The sequence below is a fragment of the Python bivittatus genome, unplaced genomic scaffold (assembly GCF_059951505.1).
Source record: "Python bivittatus isolate LINGU-HERP-01145 unplaced genomic scaffold, Pbiv_v1 ctg000700_np1212, whole genome shotgun sequence".
In the NCBI taxonomy this organism is placed as follows: domain Eukaryota; kingdom Metazoa; phylum Chordata; class Lepidosauria; order Squamata; family Pythonidae; genus Python; species Python bivittatus.
In genome coordinates, this window is record NW_028277098.1 from 83,248,300 (window position 1) to 83,271,115 (window position 22,816).

At 37.6% G+C, this 22,816-nt stretch overlaps 1 protein-coding gene across 1 annotated transcript in view; it reads right to left on the reverse strand.

The window, feature by feature from the left end:
• Positions 1-22,575, reverse strand: part of PKIG (cAMP-dependent protein kinase inhibitor gamma) — a 30,255-nt gene extending 7,680 nt beyond the window's left edge. The window contains exon 1 of the mRNA XM_088154553.1: positions 22,275-22,575. The gene's annotated coding sequence lies outside the window, so the exon portion shown is untranslated. The remainder of the gene's footprint in view (positions 1-22,274) is intronic.
• Between the last annotated feature and the right edge of the window lie 241 nt (positions 22,576-22,816).

A 22,816-nucleotide genomic window follows, 5' to 3' on the forward strand; every position in this document is an offset into this window, starting at 1 on the left:
AAAAATATTTTGCAACTGTCATAGGACCCAATTAAATAAAGATCATCCTATCAAAAAATCATTTGCATTCTGTACTGAGACAAGTACAAGTACTGTGAAATGGTTTGTTGGCTTCTTCTTCAGATGTTACCGAAGATAATTAGAAATGGCTACTATTATAATGCATCCTCTTTCACAATCACATGTGAACTTGTATACACATATTTTCTAGAGGTGTGGCACACTATAGCAGATTTATATATTGGTTTTCAGTGAAGGGAAATATGTTGGTAACTACAGCTTCTCAGAGTGGTAATGTAGAGAATATTAATACACAGCTTCTTACCATGTGCTGTGGAAAATGTAACCTCTGGAAAAGGTGAGAGGAAAGGTCACCGAAACTGAACCCAAAGTGTTATAATGTAAAGCAATAGTTTAGCAGTCAGAGGCAATCAGCTGCTAGAAATAGGTTGACTTCTGGGGTTGCAATAAAATGCAATTCCCCTAGCTGTGTTGTGTTGAGTTTCTGGAGCAACTGCCTGGGGAGGCAGACAGTGAAGAATTATTATTTATAAAGCAGAAAATAAATAAACAGCCATTGAGATCCAAACAAACTTCATTTTTAATATATGCATAGAAGAAAAAATACATCCATAAAAAAACTGAAAAGCAGCTTAGTTAATACCCTGGTTCTACCCAGCTATACTATTTCTAATAATGGAATGAATATATATGAAACCCCCCCCCCCCACACACACACATACACAGGCAAGTGTAGCAAGTATGAGATTATATTTATGATTAGGGCTAAATATTGGCTCAAGACCTTTGGCAGCAATTGCCTCAAACTCTACATTTCCTGTTTGGCCACAATCACTGATATAAAAGCCAGTATTTCAAACATAGGGCAGAGCACCTCAGAAGGCACTAAAACAATTCAAATAGGCTATTCACAGATTACAGCATTCCAAGGCATGCACCAATTTGCCTTCCTTGGGGTACAGTGCAGATGGATCACTCTTAGCAAAGAAGACGACAAAATAATTCACGGAAAGAAATAAGGCTTCTTGCTTTAGAAACACAGATTAGCTATCAAAGGGAAGTAGAATAGGACAGGAATGCAAGGAAATACTATGGAGAGCAAGTGATTCATACCTAGAATCCACAAAAAAGATGAGCCCCCAGGCAGAAGGAAAGAACTCACATTTAGACTGAAGGGAAGTTACAGAGATCAAAACAAGGAATGCAAAGGATTCACTGAACTCAGCATGGAGTAGGATAAAAACTACAAATAAAAGCAGAACCATTAGAATCAAAGTTGTTATTACAAAAACTGCATTTATCTTTTTAAAAATTACAATACGTAAAATTAACATGGTTCCCTTGTACCCTCAGAAACTTTAGTATAATTATTGCAACCTTAAAATGTTACTTTTGTAATAGTCTACTTTTAAGAAATAGATGTTAATGTGTATTTGCTTTGGTTAAATAGAATGTAGTGCAATGTAATGGAGTTTCTTATGAAATTCAGAGATTTTTTTTCCTAATCCAATAGCTCTGTTCAGGATTTATGGGGTTGAAAGGAGGGACCCACACCAATTAGACCAGTATAACTAGGTGAATCCCCTTTTGTTCTGGGATTAGAATGTTCCCCATCTGGTAGAACATGCTGGCTGGGGAATTCTTGGAGTTGAAACAACACATCGTAAAGTTGCCAAGTTTGAAAAACACTGCTCTACAATATACGGGGTGTGGCTATGCATTGCTCCTAAAATGGTCTACAAGCAGCTTGATCACTGCAGCTGACATCAGACTGGGGAAAGAGCCAGAAGAATTTTGATTGTCTTGATGTTTTTATCCTAAAAATCAGGGAGGAGTGAACTTTAGAATACCTGTTAGGATTAGATATTCTAATCCTGTAAATCTTGAACATTGGGCCTATGGAAACAAATGTACAAAATGCCAATTAATTTCAAACTGACCTCATTCAAAGAAAAGTTAATCCAAAATAATTGCTAGAGTCCTTGAAATGTCACCACTCAGAATTGGAGTACACATGATGTACATGTACAAATACACAGTGGTTTAGACATATAAAAGAGTGCAGTGGTGATCCCTAAATAGAAATAGTAGAACCAGTAGAACTAATACACACACACACACAAACTCTTGTTCAACAATAAAGTGAACACAATCCCACAGCAGGTGATCAATAGTTTCAATGAGATGTTTTAAGGCTCCTTTCTAAACCTGGAAATGACAGAAACAGTTTTCAGGAATAGATATCTGAGTCCATTAATTCTGAAGCAGGGCAGAAGTTATAGGGCAGGTATGTAGAGAAGCATAAAACAAACCTGGAGACATAGTAGGATAGTGAGAAAACACTCTTAGACAAAGATCATAGAGAAACCTTCCCTGAGGACTGGAAAGCATTATGAAATGATAGACACTTGAGTGCTATCAATGATATCAGGTGATCTTTGAGTTAAAACTGGATTTTCCATGGCAGGGAAAAATAAGGGGGAAGAATGTACAAGTATTGGTCTGTATACTGAATGATATCTGTATTATCAGGACAGAAAGTAAATTTAGCATAGACAATACATTCTGTTGGAACAATAATTACACAAAAGAACTCTTTCCTTTTCAATCCTAAATTCTTCCTGATGGAATTAATTCATTCTAGCTTGTTGATGAGCCTATCCGGAGAAATATATTTTTTAAATTCTGGAGTTAAGATGAGAAATAATTCCCATATCTATCTGAAAGGAAAGTGACCCCATATTTATGATAATGACTTACCAAAAAGAAGATTAGACAAAATAATAGAGGTAGTGATAGTAGTAGTAGTAATTAACAACAGCAGCAACAATTCACCTGCCTCTAATATCGTATTGCCAAAGAATCTATGGTGTAATTACTTGAGGGGAAAAAAACCTAGAGATTCTTTCAAATAAATACAGTATTTCACCAAGCATATACCAGATTTATAGAATTGTACAGTTGGAAGGGGCCATTTAAGTCACTGAGTCCATCACTTCTCCTTTAATGCATGAACTTAAGTTAAAGTTTTCCTGATAGCTTGGATTCCTATCCAAACTCACTTGAAAACATCCAGCATTCTGGAACAACAGAGAAAAGAATTATCTTTTTCTGTGTGAATTTATTTCAGGAATTTGAGGTGTGCTATCATATTGCCCCTTCAATCTTTTTAAGAATGAACATTCCCTGTTTCTTCAATCTCTCTTTAAAACTGTTTCTAATCCTTTCATCATCCTTGTTATCCTTCCCTGAACCTGTTTCAGTTTCTTTGAATCTATTTTAGTGTGATGCCCATAACTGAACACAGTAACCAAAGTGGGATCTATCCATCACAGAATAAAACAGAACAATTGCTTTGATGCAGCCTAAAATTGCAGTTGCTCTTTTATTTTATATATTTTGCAGCCACATCATACTGCTGGCTCATATTCAGTTTGTAATTAATTATAATTTCAATATGTTTGTCACAAATTCAATACCAAATCAAGCATCTCCCCTCCTAAGCTTTGAGGAAACAAGATAATTGTTTCCTATCTTAAGAATTTGGATTTGTTTTGAGCCTATTATTGTATTCCGCCTAGATCTGAGAATTGTTTCAATTACAGCAGGCTAAAAATGGAATAAATAAATAAATACAGGTAGGTCTTGATTAGTGCGGTTAATGAATCCCACAAAATGGTCGCATTATTCGAATGTGCACTATTCAAAGTGATATTTCTATAGGGAATAGGGTAATTGGTTCCAGCTTGACAGAAATAAGCAATTAAAATTTTTAAATGTAATTTTTATATGTTTATTAATGAAACACTATATAATAGTAAAACAGGATAAACCCATTTCCAAAACATACCTGCTATCTCCTGTATTCTGATGTAGTTCTTGAACTTTCCTCAAACAGAACCTTCCTTTTCTCCATTTTGCACAAATGACGATTAATGTCTAAAACCACAATGGCAACCACGCCTGCTCTAGCCTTGCATTAATTGAATTTTGGCTCACATTAAGGTATCAATTTATAAATCACACTACATCAAATTTCATACTATTCAAATGCGCACTAATCATGACCTATAAACACATTTCTGTCTTCTAGAGTATTAAGTATTTAATTTTATCATCTACAAATGTATTACGTTTTCCGTTTTTCTTCCACATCTTCATCCAAATCATTAATTAAAAACATTGATGAATTTATCCAGGGAGATGACACTGGCAAATCACTTCCATAATACTACTAGGAAAATTAAATGGACGTTTATAATCACCAGGACTTGAGCGTCATTCAAAGTCTTTATTTTTTTATGAGGACCAGCGTTGAATTTTGTGCCACCTCATTCAGTATCTCATTCCAATTTGATAAGAAAATATTGATGTGCCCTCTTAGTTTACTGAGTTTTGTATAGTTACATTGTTGTTCTTGTTCACATTTTTAAATCAATAATTGGAATGTGAAGAACAGGTGAATGAAACTGACAAGCCTCACCCAACTTCCTTCTAAAGGTAGTATAAAATGTAGTATTAAAAGTTGATGAACCTGTATCTGGATATTAATTATATTAAGAGTTAAATATTTATCAATAGTTTTTTTTAAAATATTAAAATATGTGATAATACTACTTTACATGACAACTGTGCTGTTTGGAAAACAAGAAACCAGAGGCATTTTAAAGACCAATGCATTTCTTTTGATGGACTATTTTGTTGGTTACAGCATTTTTATAAGGCAGATAGACAGAATCTTTGTTACTTCTTAAATATAAATTCTTTAAGAGGGTAACTGTAGGGATCAACTTTGGAATCTTGGCTTTGATTTTAAAATTGTGGTTGTGAGGACAGTTTTACATGTTAAATTCAGTGCGTGCTTGGCCAGCAGATGGCAGTCGTGGATTATATTTTCCCCACTTACAGACAATACTGTAACTTATGTGGAGTCTTGACAAAATCTGTTTCATAGAACAGTTTTGGTTACTCTGACAAGCAGAATAAATGGCCTAGTTGAACTGCATGGAAATGTTTTGAAAACAGATTCCTATATAAAATGCTGCCTGATATGTTTTTCTTTTTAAGGAGAAATACTGAATGTACACATAGGTCTTGGTAATGTCAGAAGCAGAGAAGGAAGAAAATCTACATATCGAATGCCATATGACAACAGCTGATGAAGTTTTACAGAAATAGCTCTTTTTTCTTGAGGCTAGAGATGATGACAAACAAAACTGGTCATAGAGAATGTAGGTCCTAGAATGACTATAAATTATTGAACCCAAAGGTTGAAAATCTTCAGCAAAGCAAGCTTCTCAGAAGATACCTAAAGAAAACTTATATAATTAAGATCTGATTAATTTTACAGTCATTTTTGGCTCAATTTAACTTAATAAAATGCCAGCCTGCTTTTTGTAAGAACCTGTAGTAAGTTATCTCTTGTTATAATGCATGCACAGAACTTTATTTTCAGGATAATTAGTCCAGTGTAAAAGCCATAGGTAATGAGACAATGCCCATTTAAATGATGCAAAGTTGCTTAAATGTGAAGAATTTTGGGATTTGAAATTTGGTGACTGAATCTTCATGTGGGGATGCACAATATATATGAATGTGCTGCAAATTAAGAAAATGCTTAAATATAATGTGATTGCTATATTCATTTGATAACATATTGAGATTAGAGAATTTGATAGACTATCTTGTCAATGTTCAATATAAATGTGGATTATGGCAATTAATTCACAAAACTATTTTAAGAGATGGAATGTCTGCCTAAGATGACATTTCTCTCCCAATTTCATTTAGAAGAGTTCTCCCATCTGATAAGACCCCATTTTGAAGTATCAGCAGAAAACTATTTTCAGATAGTATTTTTTAAAATTTTTGTCATCTGAAAATCTAAGGAAAGCCACCTTATATTAACCACTATGCAATATGAAGTGAGTTTATTCCAAAATTATCATAATCATCATCACTATCATCAGGTTTGGTCAGCACTAATACAAATCCTTGCAAAGAGTGCATCATTTGCATTATATGCTGATCAACTAAGTAACAGTAGACAATTTTTTCTCTATCATGAACCCCAACTTCTCAAAGTTGGCCTCATTCAACAAGTTTCTTTTTATGTTCTTAAATAAGATCACTCCTGGATCAGACAAAAGAGGTTTCAAATCCAGCATTGTGTGTTAACATTCCATTGGGACACACAGCATTGTGTGTCAAATCATTCCAAATGATTTCAAGAGATTTACAGGATTGGAAAATAACTATTCTCCCTCATTGTTTGTATTTAGATACAGTATTTAAAAGTATATTCTTTAAAAAGGGGGAAAGCAACTTTTAGTGGACAGGGACCATATTTTTTTCCCATCTACCAAGGGCTATAAGATTGGAATAATAATATAATATCAACAGTAGGGATGAGAATGGGAATTTTGATCCATATTTTCCCCTTTGGCAGAGTATTAGGATAGTTCTTAAAAATGTTGTTGTACCAAGCCACCACATCTGCTTATTAAAGACTTTGAATGATGACCAGAAAGCAATAATTAGAAAGAAATATGGAGCAATTTAGTGGATCAAAATTGGGAAGAAATGTGCCATGGCTATATACTGGCAACTTATTTATTCAACTGATATGCAGAATGGATTATGAGAAATACTGGATATAAAGAAATAGAAATTGGAATTAAAAGAGCTAGGCGACAACTTAATATGCTAATTATACTACTTTGGTAGATGGAAGCAGGAAAAACTTAAGAAATCCCTTGTTGAGGGGAAAAAAAGAAAATGCAGAAACTGATTGCTGCTCAATATTAAAACATTAAAATTATGTCAATAGGTATTGCTGACCCAGTGCAGGTAAGATGAAGTAGTAATAGATTTATCTATTCACAGGGGTGGTGATTGTAGCCATGAAATAAAAAGATATCTGTTATTCGGGAGAAAAAATATGGCAAATCTGGACAAAATATTAAAGTGTAGAAACATCAACCTGACAACAAAATTATGTACTGTCAAGGTCATAATTTTTCCAGTTGTAACACATGGCTATGAAAGCTGGACCATCAAAAAGGCCAAAAAAAAAAAAAAATCCCTGTGATGTCTTTGTATTTTGTTTATTTATATTTCAAATTTGTCACCACCCATCTCACTGTGGAGTGACTCTGGGCGGTTTGCAGTTAAAATAGAATAAACATTAATTAAAACAGATAAATATTAATTAATTAATTAAAATATGCTAAAAACAAACTTCCTTTATAATACTTCCAAGAGGCTGATGTTAATTAGGTGTTAATAAACTCAGGGAGCATCGTCAAAGTGCCAGCCATCCCCAGGTTTGATTGTATCTTTCCTCGCCCCACACAAGTTGGCAGAGCCAAGTCTTCAATTCCCTCCAAAAAATTGGGAGGGTAGGGGCCCGGCTCACCTCTGGTGGGAGAGTATTCCATAGGGCGGGGGCAACGGCAGAGAAGGCCTTCCTCCTAGGACATTCTCTCACTGATGGGATCCGCAACATGCCTTCCCTGCCAGACCGGGTGGGACGGGTCGATATAATGGGGGTGAGACGGTCCCTCGGGTAACCTGGACCCATGCTTTAAACTCATGGAGCATCGTTTAAAGTAATAACCAACACCTTGAATTGGACCTGGAAACAAAGTGGAACCCAATGCAGCTCCCGCAGCAAAGGTATTACGTGTGCCATCCTTGGGGCACCCAAGATTGCCCACGTAGCTGCATTTTGAACCACCTGTAGCTTCTGGATACTCTTCCAAGGGTAACCCCATGTATAGCACATTGCAATAGCCTAAATGAAAGATGACCAGGGCGTGAGTGACAGATTGGAGGGACTCCTGATCCAGGAAGGGTTGTAACTGGCGCACAACACAAAGTTGTGCAAAGGCCCTCCTGGCCACGACTGCCACCTGCTCCTTGAGCAGGAGTCATGAGTCCAGGTGGACCCCCAGATTACACACCAGGTTTGTCTGGGGCAGTGCAACCCCATTGAGAACCAAAGATGGTAAACCTCCAGATACAGAGGAGCCTCCAGTCCACAGCCATTCCATCTTACCAAGCCTGTTGTTCCCCATCCACACCCTTACAGCCTCCAGGCACCGCAAAAGGGTGGTCACAGCATCACTCAAATCACCCGGGATGGAGATGTATAATTGGGTATCATCTGCATATTGATGATACCTCATCCCATGATGGCAGATGATCTCACTCAATGGTTTCATGCAGATGTTAAAAAGGAGTGGTGAGAGTACCGAACCCTGTGGTACCGCACAACAGAGGGACCATGGGCCAGACCTCTTGCTCCCAATCTACACCAATTGGTGTACCGACCTTGGACAAAGGAAGTGGACCAGCACAAAACTGTGCTCCCGACTCCCAGCTCCCTAAGCCAGCCCAAAAGGATACCATGGTCGATGGTATCGAAAGCCGCTGAGAGGTCAAGAAGAGTGAGGATGGATGCGCTACCTCATCCTGCCCCCCCCCCAGAGATCATCTGTAAGTGCGACCAATGCTGTTTCTGTCCCATATCTAGGCCTGAACCCTGACTGAAAAGGGTCCAGATAATCCGTTTCATCCAGTATCTTCTGGAGCTGCAACGCCACCACCTTCTCAACCACCTTCCCTAAAAAGGGGAGGTGGGAGACTGCATGAAAATTGTCCAGTACAGTGGGATCCAGGGATAGTTTCTTGAGGAGGGGATGCATCAGCGCCTCTTTAAAGACGACTGGGAACACCCCTCAAGGGTGTTCATCATTGCCTGGACCCACCCATATGTCACCTCCCGAGTGGTCTTGACCAGCCAGGAGGGGCATGGATCTAGAAGTGGTGGCATTAACAGTCTGGAGGATCCTGTCCACTTCCTCAGGTCCAACAGGATCAAACTGTTCCCAGGTAACAGGGTAAGTCCATACCCTGGGCATTTCAGTAGGCCATGCCCCATGCTTGGTATCCAACTGGGAATGGATCCAAGCGATTTTATCCTCCAGATGCCCAGAAAACTCCTCTGCACAGCCCTGTAAATGGGCCACTGGGCCCTCCTTTCCCAAAAGGGATCAGGTGATCTTAAACATGGCCGCCGGGCAGCATTCTGCAGATGCAATAAGAGTGGAGAAATATTTACGTTTCGCCACTCTTACTGCCACAAGGTAGGCCTTAATAGCGGCTCTAGCCTGTGTTCAGTCGGATTCGGTCCTTGTTTTCCTCCAGCAGCGCTCTAGACATCTCTTAATCCTTTTCAAGACCTTCAACTCCTCCGTAAACCATGGGGAGTGTTGGGCTCGATGAAACAAGAGAGGTCGCACGGGCACGATCTTGTCCAAGGCCTCGGCCGCCTTCCTATTCCAGGTGGTGGCCAAGGCCTCTGCTAGACCATGCAGCAGATCCTCGGGTATAACCCCAGCTCCCTTTGGAACCCAATTGAGCCTATCAGTCTCCAGGGGTGGACCAGCTGTTACTAGAGAATAACTTGTACCACAAGAAAACAAATCATTCAATACTAGATAAAATAAAACCTGACTACTTACTGAAATCACTAATAATAAAACTAATTCTTATTTATTTTGGGCACAAAATATAAAGGCAAGAGTCATTTGAGAAGACCCTGATGCTGGGGAAAAAAAAAAATTAAAGTCAAATGAAAATGAAGACAAAGTGGCTACATACCATCACTGATGACACAAGTATGACCTTACAAGAACTCAAAGAAGCAATTACTGACAGACAATCCTGACAAAACAATGTCCATGGTGACATGAAGAGTTAAAAGCAATTGAATAATGGAGTGGGTTCAATTTTTCTTGTATGTTTACTAACATCTACTTTACTTAATTTTCCATCCAAATTCAGTGGAAAGTGTTGTGACAATTATTCAGTGATTTGGCACAGAATTTTAGTGGCCTGATTTTGGACTTTCTTCCTGGAACAGCAAAAAGGGGACTTTGGGACTGCATGCAGCTGGTGGGTTGTCCACCCCTGATTTAGAGTTATAATGCCTTTGAACTTCAACACTTTGTCTTAACATGGCCAACAGCTACTGAAAGACAACTTGTCCCTGGGTTTGTTTGTTTATTGCTTGCTTATTTTAAAGTCTTTCTAACTAATCACTAGCTATCACCCCTCTTCTTGTAATGAGTTCTGTAATATAATCCAAGCTTATTGTTTTACTCTGCCTTACCTTCTGCTTTTCTGATTTTTTGGGTGCTCCTCTCTTGCCTCATCTTTGCAGTGAAGACAAACACCTTGTGCATCTAACATGTCTCCATTCATGTTGACATGGCATTTCTGACACTGTCTGAGAAAGGTTCCCTTTCTGTTTTCAGACATTCTAAATGTTAACCTGGTCAGCTCAGCACTCTTGGATTTACTGCAGTGAATGGGAATGTGGAAAACTTTTATCAACTTAGCAACAGCAGGTATTTTGGTCAAAGCAGTTACATCTATTGTAATAGGACCCACAGCATATCACAGTTCAGCATGCCTATGTCCACTTGCTAAACCATAGTGCAGGCAACCAAATCATTGGACTTTGAAATCTATCTTCATCTTTCCTTCACACCATTTATTTTATTTTGTTTATTTATTCATTTATTTATTGGGCTTATAAGCTACCCTAATCAACTTTGAGTGGTGTACCACTCCACAAACCATAATTTGGGTTAAAATAAATAATAATCACAGATTAAAGCCAAGATATACTGGGAATCAAACATTCCAGGAACACATCTATAAATAATTACTCATTTAGGGAAATAGTCATAGCTGCCCTGCCCCCTGAGACTGAGTAAAATAGTTAAGTCTTTACTATTCACCCTGGCAGGAACCCAACTAGCGATTTAATAATGACTTCTTGAGTCATCCACCCATTTTGTGCCAATGTAACGATGATGAAGACTTTATATTGCCTTAACAATGGCTGGGTGATGCTAAAAGACTCCTTAAGACACTACTGGGAAAATAGACTTTTTCCTCTGCTGTCTTCAAAATTTTAAGTCATTGTTTTAAACACCCTTTTTCAAAGGCATGTTTAACATTTTCACATGTGGGGTTAGGGGTGTGTGTGTGTGTGTGTGTGTGTGTGCGCTTCCGTACCAGCTTTCCTTTACTAAAATAAGCTACTTTTCTTTTACTAGACTGGTAAGTGAGAAATAAAAGACAGTCATTCTGGAGAGTATTAGCAATTCAAAGCAAATTGCAGCAACAAAATGCATGAAACGGCAGAATGCACACTACATTCTGCCTGATCGTTCATCAGGGTTTAAGACAAGGTCTTCCCCCACCTGCAGATTTAATTCATGAACTCAGAGGGGTCTAAATCCCAAGTATTATTAAAGCAACCCACATCAGGATCTTTTTCCTAGATTCCCCTACAGTAAAAATAGGGACCAAACAAGCACCCAAAAACCAGTGTTTTCCCAGACTCCTGCTAGCAGCAAATGTAGCAACAGAGACATGGAGATAGAATAAAACGGACATTTCATTCTAAAATTCTCCTATTTTCTGTAGCAGGGCATGTTATTCTTCCAGCCTCTGTTTCGGAGTGCCCCTTGCCAATGTGAGCCCTCTGTTCCTGGCTTATTTTCTACCCTCACCTGGGGGCCTGACTGCTGCAGGATCTGGTGTTGGTCTGAGGCTCTACTCTTTACAGAGCCCCCCTACAGAATAAAGGGAGTGTCATGGCAACCAGGGGCCTAGTTCCAAAGGTGACAAGCCAGCCAGGCCTCAAATTAGGCCTTGCGCCAGCCTCAGGGGAAATATCTTTACGGAACAGCCTTCCCCATCCACCTAGCCCTGTTGACCTCATTTCAGACATAGAGAATGGGAGACTTGCACCTCTTTCCCCGTGTAGCACCCCTTTCAAATAACCTGGCAGTTAGGCTCCGACAGCTTCATCAGTGAGGCCAACTGAAGTGCCCACGTGACTCCCAAGGCTCTGAGAAGTCAGAACGGAGTCATTTACTACTTTAACTTTGTAAAAATGCAGGTCTTGGGGCATTGCCTTGGGTTTTATGGGTCCAAAACAACAATGTGGTATGAATAAGGAAGAGCTCTTCACAGGCTGTGAGATCTCCCTGTTTGCTGCCCAAGAACATGGTGATAAGCCACCTCTAGGACATATATATACACACAGAGGTATTATTATTATTATATATAATATATATATATATATTGTCTGTCTGTCTGTCTGTCTGTGGGTGTGTACATATACACATATACAGTTTTTTCCCCCTAGGATACTTTAATGGAGGATTCTTATTGTTACCTGGAATTTTAGGCTTCATTACTAGCATTTTTAGCATGGCATCTATGCCTCCTTCTGAAGTTTAGGAAACCATGTTTTTCCTTTGAGCCAAAGCCATTTCCTTTGACGTGCAAAAACTAGCCCTTTTGGGGACTGTCAATCAAACAATAGGGCTGTATGCTGAATCCTTGATTGTTGCAAGTGTTAAAGAAACAAACCCCGGGTGGTACTTTTGGTTGTTATTGGGGATGGGGTGTGTGAAAAAGCAACTTTGCAAAGGTATTGAGTGTTTCTCTGTCAAATTCAAGGACTAGGTTGTTTCCAGCTTCACGCCACTTGGGTGCCTGAGTTTCTTAGGCAACATTATCAAGTTTTAAAATCTGAACACAACACTTCCGGGAGTGTGAGAAAAGAAGCAAACTCAAGCCCAAAATTCGACTCAAGACATTTGGAAGATTACAGCCATAGACCTGCCTCCTACCACTTGGTATACTTTGCAACATATTTCTGGAATGTTATATTCGTTTTTTTTCTTTTGACCTTTTGACCACTGATTCATAACTGGGCAACTTTCTCATTAGAACAAGACATATCTGGCTTAAGGTTGCACACACTGCACAGAAGGGAGGCTTAAAAAACACCAAAAAATTTGCACACAACTTATTTCCAACTTAAACTGACTTAGGTGTAACATGTGTCTTATATATATATATATATATTCTTTTTAACTTAATCATGTCTTGGCCAACTGCAATTTCATTTTTTTCTGTATATATTTCACTGAAAGACGCTATTTCATTATCACTGGTACTCAAGGTCCACACCACATCTTTTACAGTTGTTTCAGAGCTCTAAGAAGTGCCACTGATTTTAATAGGGCTTATATCCAGATACTCTGGTACAGGATTGCAGCCTCAGTCTTTGAAGGTGTCATGAACTTTCTTTTTTGTACTTTTGGAAAGCATTTGTTTCTAAAGAGTGATCTTCTTGTTTCTAATTCTTGTGCAGGTATATTGACAATGTTGTATTTCTGCTTGCATTTGTTTATTAGACCAATTTATATGGCTATCCAACTTGCAAATTGTGGCTCTAGATGGCCAAACACAAAGTACCAACAAAAATAAAAGTACCAAAACAGCATGATGTAATGGAGGCCAGCTGTAGAGAGTAAGGAAGATGTCCTTCATGGAGATATGCAAGTTCCATTGCCAGGGTAAAATGTATTTTGAGTCCAGAACATTCAGATAACATTTGGAAATGGCTCAGATACCTGGAGATGGATCTTGGGTATCTCCATCAAGGTAATTTTCCTTACCCTCTACACCAACCTAAAATCCTCTCAATCACCCACTACAAGTGGGCTTCTTCACCAGCTTCACCACCCTTGCTCAATGCCCAGAGGCAAAGCTAGCTCTTTTCCAAATCTTGGGTGGGATGTTCCAAAGGGCAACATCACAATAGAAAAGGCATGCCTCCTGGGTCCTAATATGACATTGTTTTATAAAAAGGACCCAGAGCATGGCCATCCTGTCAGATTTTATAGGACAGGTAGTTTCAATGCCCATAATTTTCACAAAGGCAGAACAATAGATTTGCTCCTGTCATTGCATATGCAGTTTGGTCAGGATATTCCTTGCAACCCCTCCCCTACAGATAATCCCCCAGAATTGGGAATCATTTGTAGCTTTTAAAAAGAATATTTAAGTTGTATTGGGGTTAGGTTTCAAATAGGTGACCAGTTATGTACTACCCTCCCAAAAGGTATGTAAGAGTTTTGCATATCATTTGCATGTGCTTATTTACATATGTATCTCAGAAATAGCAGCCTCTGACCACAGGCCATCCTACAGACCTCAGGTGAAGCCCATCAGCCTCTCCTCAAAACTCTACCTTCTCCTTCAAGTTTCTCTCCCTGCATCATTCCAAGATCAAGTATAGCCACACTTACAGCAGCCAAAACAGAATTTGTGCTTGTGTCTTCCCATGAAAACAGCTTTCATGGGAAGGATCAGACAAAGTTTTACTTGCAAGCAAATTGGCTAGAGCTCTTGCAAGTGCTCAGAGCAGCAGCTTCAAAAAGCTCCTGATATTAGATCATGTAATTGTGGATGGAGGGTGAATTTGGCCCTACCAACACAGGCCCACAAAGGAAGGATCTAACCCTTGGGCCCAATCCTGTTCTGAATCCCACACATGGAAACACTTATTTTAATTAAAATACAACCAACAGTATACAGTAGAGATTTTTATGACTGTTCAGTCTGCTATCCAGGTGCTAATTTAAAGGCTCCTACTGCTATTCCTTGCCTGGGCCTTGCCTAGGCAGCCCTTCAGATAGAAATCTACTTTATACAAACTCATTTGTTGTCTTGGAGGTCTACAGTCCAGTGAAAGAATATATACAGTATTTTGTATGCAGAAGATTCCCACTGAAATCCCTGAAATTTAGTTTAAAAATTTCTCAGCAGGCATCAATTATCTAAGTATGAGACAGCTTATACTACCAGGAAACATTGTCATTCACACTTGGCCACCCCTGCTGCTTGAAATACTCATAATGGGACCTCCCAAGTTTGGTGGTCCACTTATTCACTTTTTCTAAGGTGGCTTGGAACTCTGTCATTTCACCCTTAAAAATCACCACCATTCAGGGTGAATTTCATCTCAGGCTTTTGCCCCTTAACCCCCACCCCCACCCCATTTAAAACCAAAAATGGGCCCAAAATGTTACCTCTGCCTATTACTGTGATATCATGGTGTCATTAGCCATGCTATCTCTGACCCCTAGGAGGAGGAGAACAACATAAAATGCATCCCTTGGCTGCAAACCCCCCCCCAAAACCCTCACCTCTGAACTAGAATTAATTAGGTCACTTTCTCTTCCACTTTGTCTTGCATCTCAGTATTGATGTTTTTCTTCTCAGATAAATATTGTTTGTTCACTTTCATGAGATTATCCAGGTTTTAGGAACTTCATTATTGAAGCCTGGCAGATTTTGGATCTCTACTAGATCTCCAGTGATTCTCTTCAAAGAGACCTAGAACTGCCTCACATTAAACTCCCAATGTAGACTACGGGGCTTCATATTCGTAAGGGGATGAATCTCTTCTCCCCTAGCCTACGCTTGCCCTGACAGAAAATGAATTTCATGTTGTCTGTAGGAAAGTAGGAAATTCCCTTCACTCAGTCTACAGCTCTTAGTAAACAGAAATAAAACAGCACCCAGGAGGGTATCACTATGGAAAGAGGTTTTGCCCAGTGGCAACAGAGATTTTTATTCTCTGAAGACATGATTATTTTTATTCCTTTATCTTCTTGATTAAAAAAAATATGAGCTAGTAATCTTTCTCTTAGTTTGCCATTGAAAGAACTGAACAATTCCAATTTTGGAATATACTGTTAGAAAGCTCTTAGAAAACTCTCCAGACATACAGTATTGCTTTATGTGGCAAGAATGCAAAATATATACTAATCTAGCTAGGTTGTATTCAGGCAATTTACTCCAGTCTTGTCATCACATGGTAGATTATTCATAAGGCAGAGAATTAAGGCTATATTTAGATCACTTGGTTCTCTATAACACTTCATGACCAATGGGACAGATTTGCATCAACAAGCTTGGTTTGATACAGCATGAAGGAAATAGAGGATCTTCTTGTTTTCTTAGCATTCTCTCCATCTACTCTGATCACATAACAGTCTATTAACAGTACAGAGGTTGCAGAGGGTGGATTTCATTACAATGTACACAGTGGGAAGTTGCCCTTAAAACAATAAGATGACCAACCACTTCAAACATACCTGACTTAATTTTATTTCTGTACAGGACAGCTCACAAATGTCCAGTATCAACACTTTAAGGTTCCAAGAAGTATTTTGAGGGTATTATAAACATGATAAAAAATCCTAAGGCATTTAGTGCTTAGCAAATTCTTCCTTTGGATTCTTTAAACCAACCATGTGACCCCAAATGTCAAAATAACACCAGATTTGAATCAGAAATTGAATCAATAGAAAGTTTCAAATTCTAAAAAATTAATGAATCACAATTAATTGGTAGATTTGCAATTAGTAAACCCATCTAGATTATACAGGGTTCCTTAATTTATTTTCTGAACTCCTCACTACAAATGAAACTGAAACAATTTTTCTTTTTGGTCTAGTACTGTCGATTTGGACTAAGGTTTCAGGCAAAAATATTTTTGATGTTGTTTAGTCTTTGCCAACTTGAGCAAATGGGTTCATTTCCCAAAGTCCTCAGTCCACAAGGTCTTGCCATATTTGGCAAAGATTATCGGATTTCTGCATCAAGATGGATGGACTCAATTACAGCACTGATGGACTTGATTACACATAATCAGTCCATCAATGGGCTTTCCAGTATGTCATATTTGGAAGGACCCTGGTTTGGATAAGTTGTGTTGGTGCTACAAATAAAGGAACTCCAATGAGCTTCAGCTCTTTCCCTCCAAATTCATGCTGTGTATTGGAACTGATACCTACCCACGTTTTGTTTTCCTGTGTATTTTTTATAATAGAGAAAAGCAGCAGTTAACAATTTTAACATAATTCTGAATAAATATGTTTTAAAATATGGGGGGGGGTTACATCTGATTCTCAGTACATATATCATGTTTTGGACTGAATTTTGTGGCACATTACAAACTTCCAGTCACTTTTTATCATCTGTGCTAAAAATACCAGGATAAAGGAATATCAGAATATGTTTTATCTTAGCTTGCATACACTTTTTTCTGCTTTGATTTAATTATGTCTGGTGCTCAGGTAATTATCTTTGTGTGTATGCACACGTATATGTCTCTCATATGGGATTTTCACTTTCTGTAGTTTCTTTACAAGTCCTGAATTCAACTTTGTTCCTATTTACAAATAAAATGTATTTATATTCAAGGGGACCAGAGAAATTAAAGAGGACTGAAAAGGAAACTATGCCCCCAGGAAAAATCAAAAGATCTGGGGAAGAGAAGAGCAGGGTTCATTATTCACAAAGAAAAAAACTAACTATAAATGACTCCAGATATTCAGCAAGAGAGTAAAGCATTTTGTCATCCCGCTGCTAAGAAACTGGATTCATAATCACCAGATAACCTATTGCCATCCAGATGTCTTGGACTAGAAGGCCTACCAAATGCTGTTGAGGGGACTAGAGATGATGACAGCTATAATCCAACACATCTGAGTAAAGCCAGGGTCTGGGAAGCTTCTCTAAGATGATGCTCATTTAGCAGCTTCTGTCTTCTATGGCTACAATAGGTCTTTTCTGGGGTAAAGAGCTAAAGTAACAGATTTATCTCAGCCTCAGTTCCCAATCTATCCAATGGGCTGTTGTGTAGAGAATGGCCTTTTATTCTTAAGGTTTGCAACTGTATGCCTGTTTGGCTGGAAACAACTCACCACAAATTTAGCAGATTTCACATCAGGTTAGTCACAACTAGTTTCAGGCTATAAAGCCTGTTAAAACCAATAGCCCAAAAAGCATACTCTTTGGGGCCTTTTATTAAATGTGCCGACATGAATATGAATTTCAGTAGATAGATTTTGGCCTATGCCCTACAAGTAGTTTTTTTAAAAATTAAAATCATAATTTCCTATAACCCCAAAAGCAAATATTAGGTTTCATAAATGTATATCTTTTCACTGACATACAGTATCTCAACCCTAAAGCATTAACCTTTTCAAAACCTAGTATGTTTTTCTCAAAAAGACAAATTGGTTTTAGAATAGGTAAGCTTATTTCTAGTTATGTACAGTTATATCTGGTTTCCCAGTTAGAAAGTGGCAGAACCTAGCCAGCTTTGGCTGTTCTCTAGAAGTTAGGCAAGGTTGTACCTAGGCAGTACTTAAATGGAAGACCATCAGTAAATGCCAGGCCTGAAGATTAGAATGGGAAGATAAGAGAACATCCCAGAAGAAGGCAGTAGCAAACCACTTCTGTGTTGGTGCCAAATAAACTACACAATCATATCTATAAAGACACCAGGAGTCAAACTTTGAGACTTTGATTATACAGTAAAAGAATACAATTTCGATATGGATGGAGATGAAGGTGGTAAGGATTATGATCTGAGTTACACCAATGATGTCAGTCCAGATGTTTTAACACTGCAGCTGCTAAGCACATGCTTTACAAGCTATTGTTTGTTCCAGAAAGGAAATCCTTTTATGTGGCAAACCAAGTTGATGTCATGCTTTGAAATTCACCTTTACATTCTTTTTAATTGAGTAAACCACAAGATAGCATGCACTGCTGCAACAGTGTGGGTAAACCCAGAAATAATCTCATTCACTATCCCTAATTTAAAGGTGTTCATTTCATTGTGAAGGATAGATTTATGCACTAGACTGATTTAATAGACATGACCTCTCTCTTGAGGTGGAGAGCCCTCATTGCCTATATAGAACTACAGTTCCCAGAATCCTTGAGGAACAGTCATGACATTCAAAATGTATTGGAGTCAATATGCATTTATCATGAGAATATGCTCAAAAGATGCTAAAGAATATTCATTGTGGAATATTCTGCGATTAAATGCCACTTTGTTCAAACATATCCTCCCAGTAATATATACATTTATTTGTATGGACTTTTCTTAAGATGTCTTGAGATACGAACTACATTGAAAACTTTGATAAGTACAGATTTCAGTATGCATTTGCAGTCAGAACTGCAAAATGAACATATTCATATAAAATTTCTCATCCATCCACATATTTGAAGATGCATGCAGTAAAACTGAAAAAAAAAAACTGCTGAAGATATAGGATATAATATATATCATCTCACAGAGTTGTTACTGAGGAAAAAATAGGTGGCAAGAGTATTAGATATTTTGCTGCCTTGAGTTACAGTATATATAAAAAGGGTGGGATATACATACAGTATGTATGTATGTGTATGTACACACACACACACACACACACACACACACATATATATATGGAAGATATAAGACTTAAACTAATGAGGGTTTGTATTTTAGATTCTACTCTGATTCCTTTATGTTGATACAAAGATTCCTTTTCATCCCTAACCTGCTAAATTTTAACATATCCTCAATTTTACACAAATTAAACAAGATCTATAGATGGTCTAGCATTCCTCTGATTGTTAGAGGTAAGGTAATTTGATTACATGAATTTAACTCTGAGCTTCATTTATATTTTAAAAGCTCTTCCTATTTTTATTCCTTCACATTATTTTAAGTGAATTTATATGCTGTTAAGTAACATTTTTTGACAGGAGCATCCTTTGAGATTTTCATTATATAAATGGCACGTTGGGAAAGGTAGGTTTAATTTTCCACATTTGCAGTTCTATCATTATGTGTTTATTTTAGCTTTGGTCAGGCTGGAACAAGGGATTTCAAAATTCATTTCTGCTTTGGACTCAACTTGAAAGTGACTCCTTTGGACTGGATTCTTGGAAAGCATTAGGATCCTTGCTTGATTAGGGATTTGTTTGAATATCTGATTTTAATGCTGCATGATATATATGGAAACCATTGGGTTGCAGATACAAAGAATAAACACTTTACATTATGGAATTATCTCAAATTAAAAATACCAAACAAATATTTTGAGGAGGAATAAACTGGGACTCTCATAATATTATTCACCTTGGGCCAACTCAGTTCTGTCAGTAATTTTTAAAACATTTGTTGAACTCAACATTAAGCTTAATTTACTTGGAGTGCTTTTTGGCAGTTTATTCCGTTTAAGCATTTGTTATTTGGACATGAGGCCATTGCTGCTTCTGAAATTCCATATTTGTTAAAGGTTTTGGAAAAACCAGTTGTAGCTCCAAAGACAGGAGGCCATTATATAGGAAACAGATGAAATTCATACTAATTATTTATGACTTTGGGAATAATGAGATTGATGGCCCTGTAATTGTGAAATAATGGAAACTTACTTTAAGAATTTGTTTTCATCTTAAAATGTGGAGACTACAACATACTTTTTTGTTTTGTACATATTGGTTACCTCAGAAAATAGAATAATGGATGATTGCTGTTGAAGATGCAATTCAAGAGTTCAAACCTTAACTAACACAGTGGGGCTTGTTCTAATGATGCCATATTTTGAGTTGAAATTTTCAGAATGGACATTAACATAACTTTAGACCCATAACTGCATATTGGATGGAAATGTTTTTCTTAGCTATATCTTTCTAATACAGGGGAACTGTGGACTTCTTGCATCTCAGGGAAAGTAAAAAAAAATATTATACATTAGAAGGATGAGTCTGCATCAAATGTTGAGCAGTGGATTGCTATGTGAAGTAGACTGAGCAGTAGATTGCTGCTTTTTAATTGAACTGACAAGAAAAATGGCTTTTGAGCATAGGCATTCACAGCCAGACAGAATGATGCCAAAATGATGAAATGTGGATTGGGACATCACAATTCAAGTTCTACCCATTTGTACTTCTATCATGATGTCACACACAACTATGTAAGTGGCACGTGGTGTATATTTTGCTATTTGCCCCCTATGCTTTTTAGTAATTAAGTCAATGTTTTTTAGCCATGTTTTGTTTCCTATGGAAATTTCCAAGGCTTTTTTTTTTTCTTCTTTCTATATTACATCACACTACTATCAATTTTATATATATAAATGGCTTTTGTTGGTCTATTTGATATAATAATTTTAAAAAACTATGTGACTGGTCAGAACTTGGTTAAACTGCAGCCATAATAGGATAAGGTGCTTGCATGCCTTACCCATTAGAGAAAATGCATAATTAAAAATAAGAACAAAAAATAGCAGAGTTTAGCACAAAATATATTTTGGTTAAAGACAAGTTTACAATAGTTTAAACAGGAATACATTCAGGTAAAATGGATGTCTGCCCAGTCTATTTTGCAAGTATCTATGATTCTAATCCCTTGCAGTCCCATCTTATAGGTTTTTATCATTTAATAACACTTGGACTGGATTATTCATGTTGAGTCATTCGTTTGTAAAGGTAGAAGGACCATCTTACTGCAGCTACACTTTACTGTATGAAAGTATACTCTGAATGCAGAAAGTTTTAAGTTAACCCCCTAAAAAAATTCAAGCTGGAAATACTGCAGATAGACAGGCTAAGAAGAACATTTGCCTATAATCTTGGAAGAATCCTGCCAATTTAGAATGGACAATAGTTGATTAGATGAATCAATGATCTATGTGTAAGACAACTTAATAGTACATCTGAGTTTGTTACCAGAAAACTTTGCCAATTTATCATTTCAGATTTCCCACTCCTCCTATTTTGGCCATTAAACTATACCTTGATCATATGGCCAGTATTTTAAAACTCAAAAGCTTGCTATCAAACATTAGCAAATGTATCCCAAATTAATTTTTTCATTGTTGTTGTTCAATGCTTTATTATAATTGTAAGGATAAACATTAAAAAATCCTGGCTCTATGTAATAAATTGTTAATTAGAAAAAAAAGTGTAAGCAGTACATATTCATGTTTCAGAAGAAATGAATCAGTTTAATAATCAATTGTTAGTGACATCATAGAGATAAAGATGAATAGCTTCTCTTTTTCCAGTTCCTTCATCAGCAGTATGCAATAATCTTCAGAGCCAAGCAATTGTGTACAGATCACTACAATGAGACATATCACTGCTGTTTCTGAAAAAGACAGGTTTTCTAACAACTTTAATCCACTACATGCCTCTTTTACCCCAAGAAATACTTCATACTTTTATTTCAGAGTTGTTCCCATAATATATGATTGATAGATAGGAAGCACACATTTTCCCCTAATTAAAGTTTATGTTAGCAGGAGGCTGGCACAAATATTTATGGAAAAAATGCTTACAATAATACATTTAAAACCAGTATCCTGAGGACTTGATGCCATCAGTCCAACATCCCTCTGTTAGAATTTGGCTGTCCTTTCAGTATAACTCCCTTAACTCTAAGGGGTAAAATTATTCATTTCTACAGTTGTTATCAAGCACAGTTTAGCACGCTGCACAACTTTACTCACAGAAATGGCTTCAGCAGCTCTCGGACCAACAAGTTAAGGTCTCTTAAAATTCAAGGCTCAGATACAGTTCAGTCCCACATGTGTGCTTGGGATGGCAAATGGCCAGAGTTCCTAGAGTATTCCTCGCTTCAGACTTGCTGTTTCTGTTTCTAAACGCCGCCGATTGATGAAGTTGTCCTTGCAGAGCTTAGGAGGCGTTTCCTCACTCCTTTGTCAGTAAGTCCTTGTTTGTAGTAATCCAATGCTCAGTCTGGGTGATGTCAAAGAGCTTCTTGCTTGCTTCCATCTCACTGTACACAGGAGGGATCTATTTCCTTTGCTTTGTTTAGCTGCATTGTAACCTCATCTCCCAACAGCTGTGTGCACTGAAACATCCTTCCTCCGTTTTTCTCTTTATTCAACAGGGCTTCCTACTTAATTCACCCAACAAATATTTAGGTGCAGACCCACTTCTGTGCACGAATGTCCTTCTTTGGGCCAGATGTATGTGAATCATGACTCAACAGAACCAGAATGTTGCTTAAATGGTGGAAAATTTGATT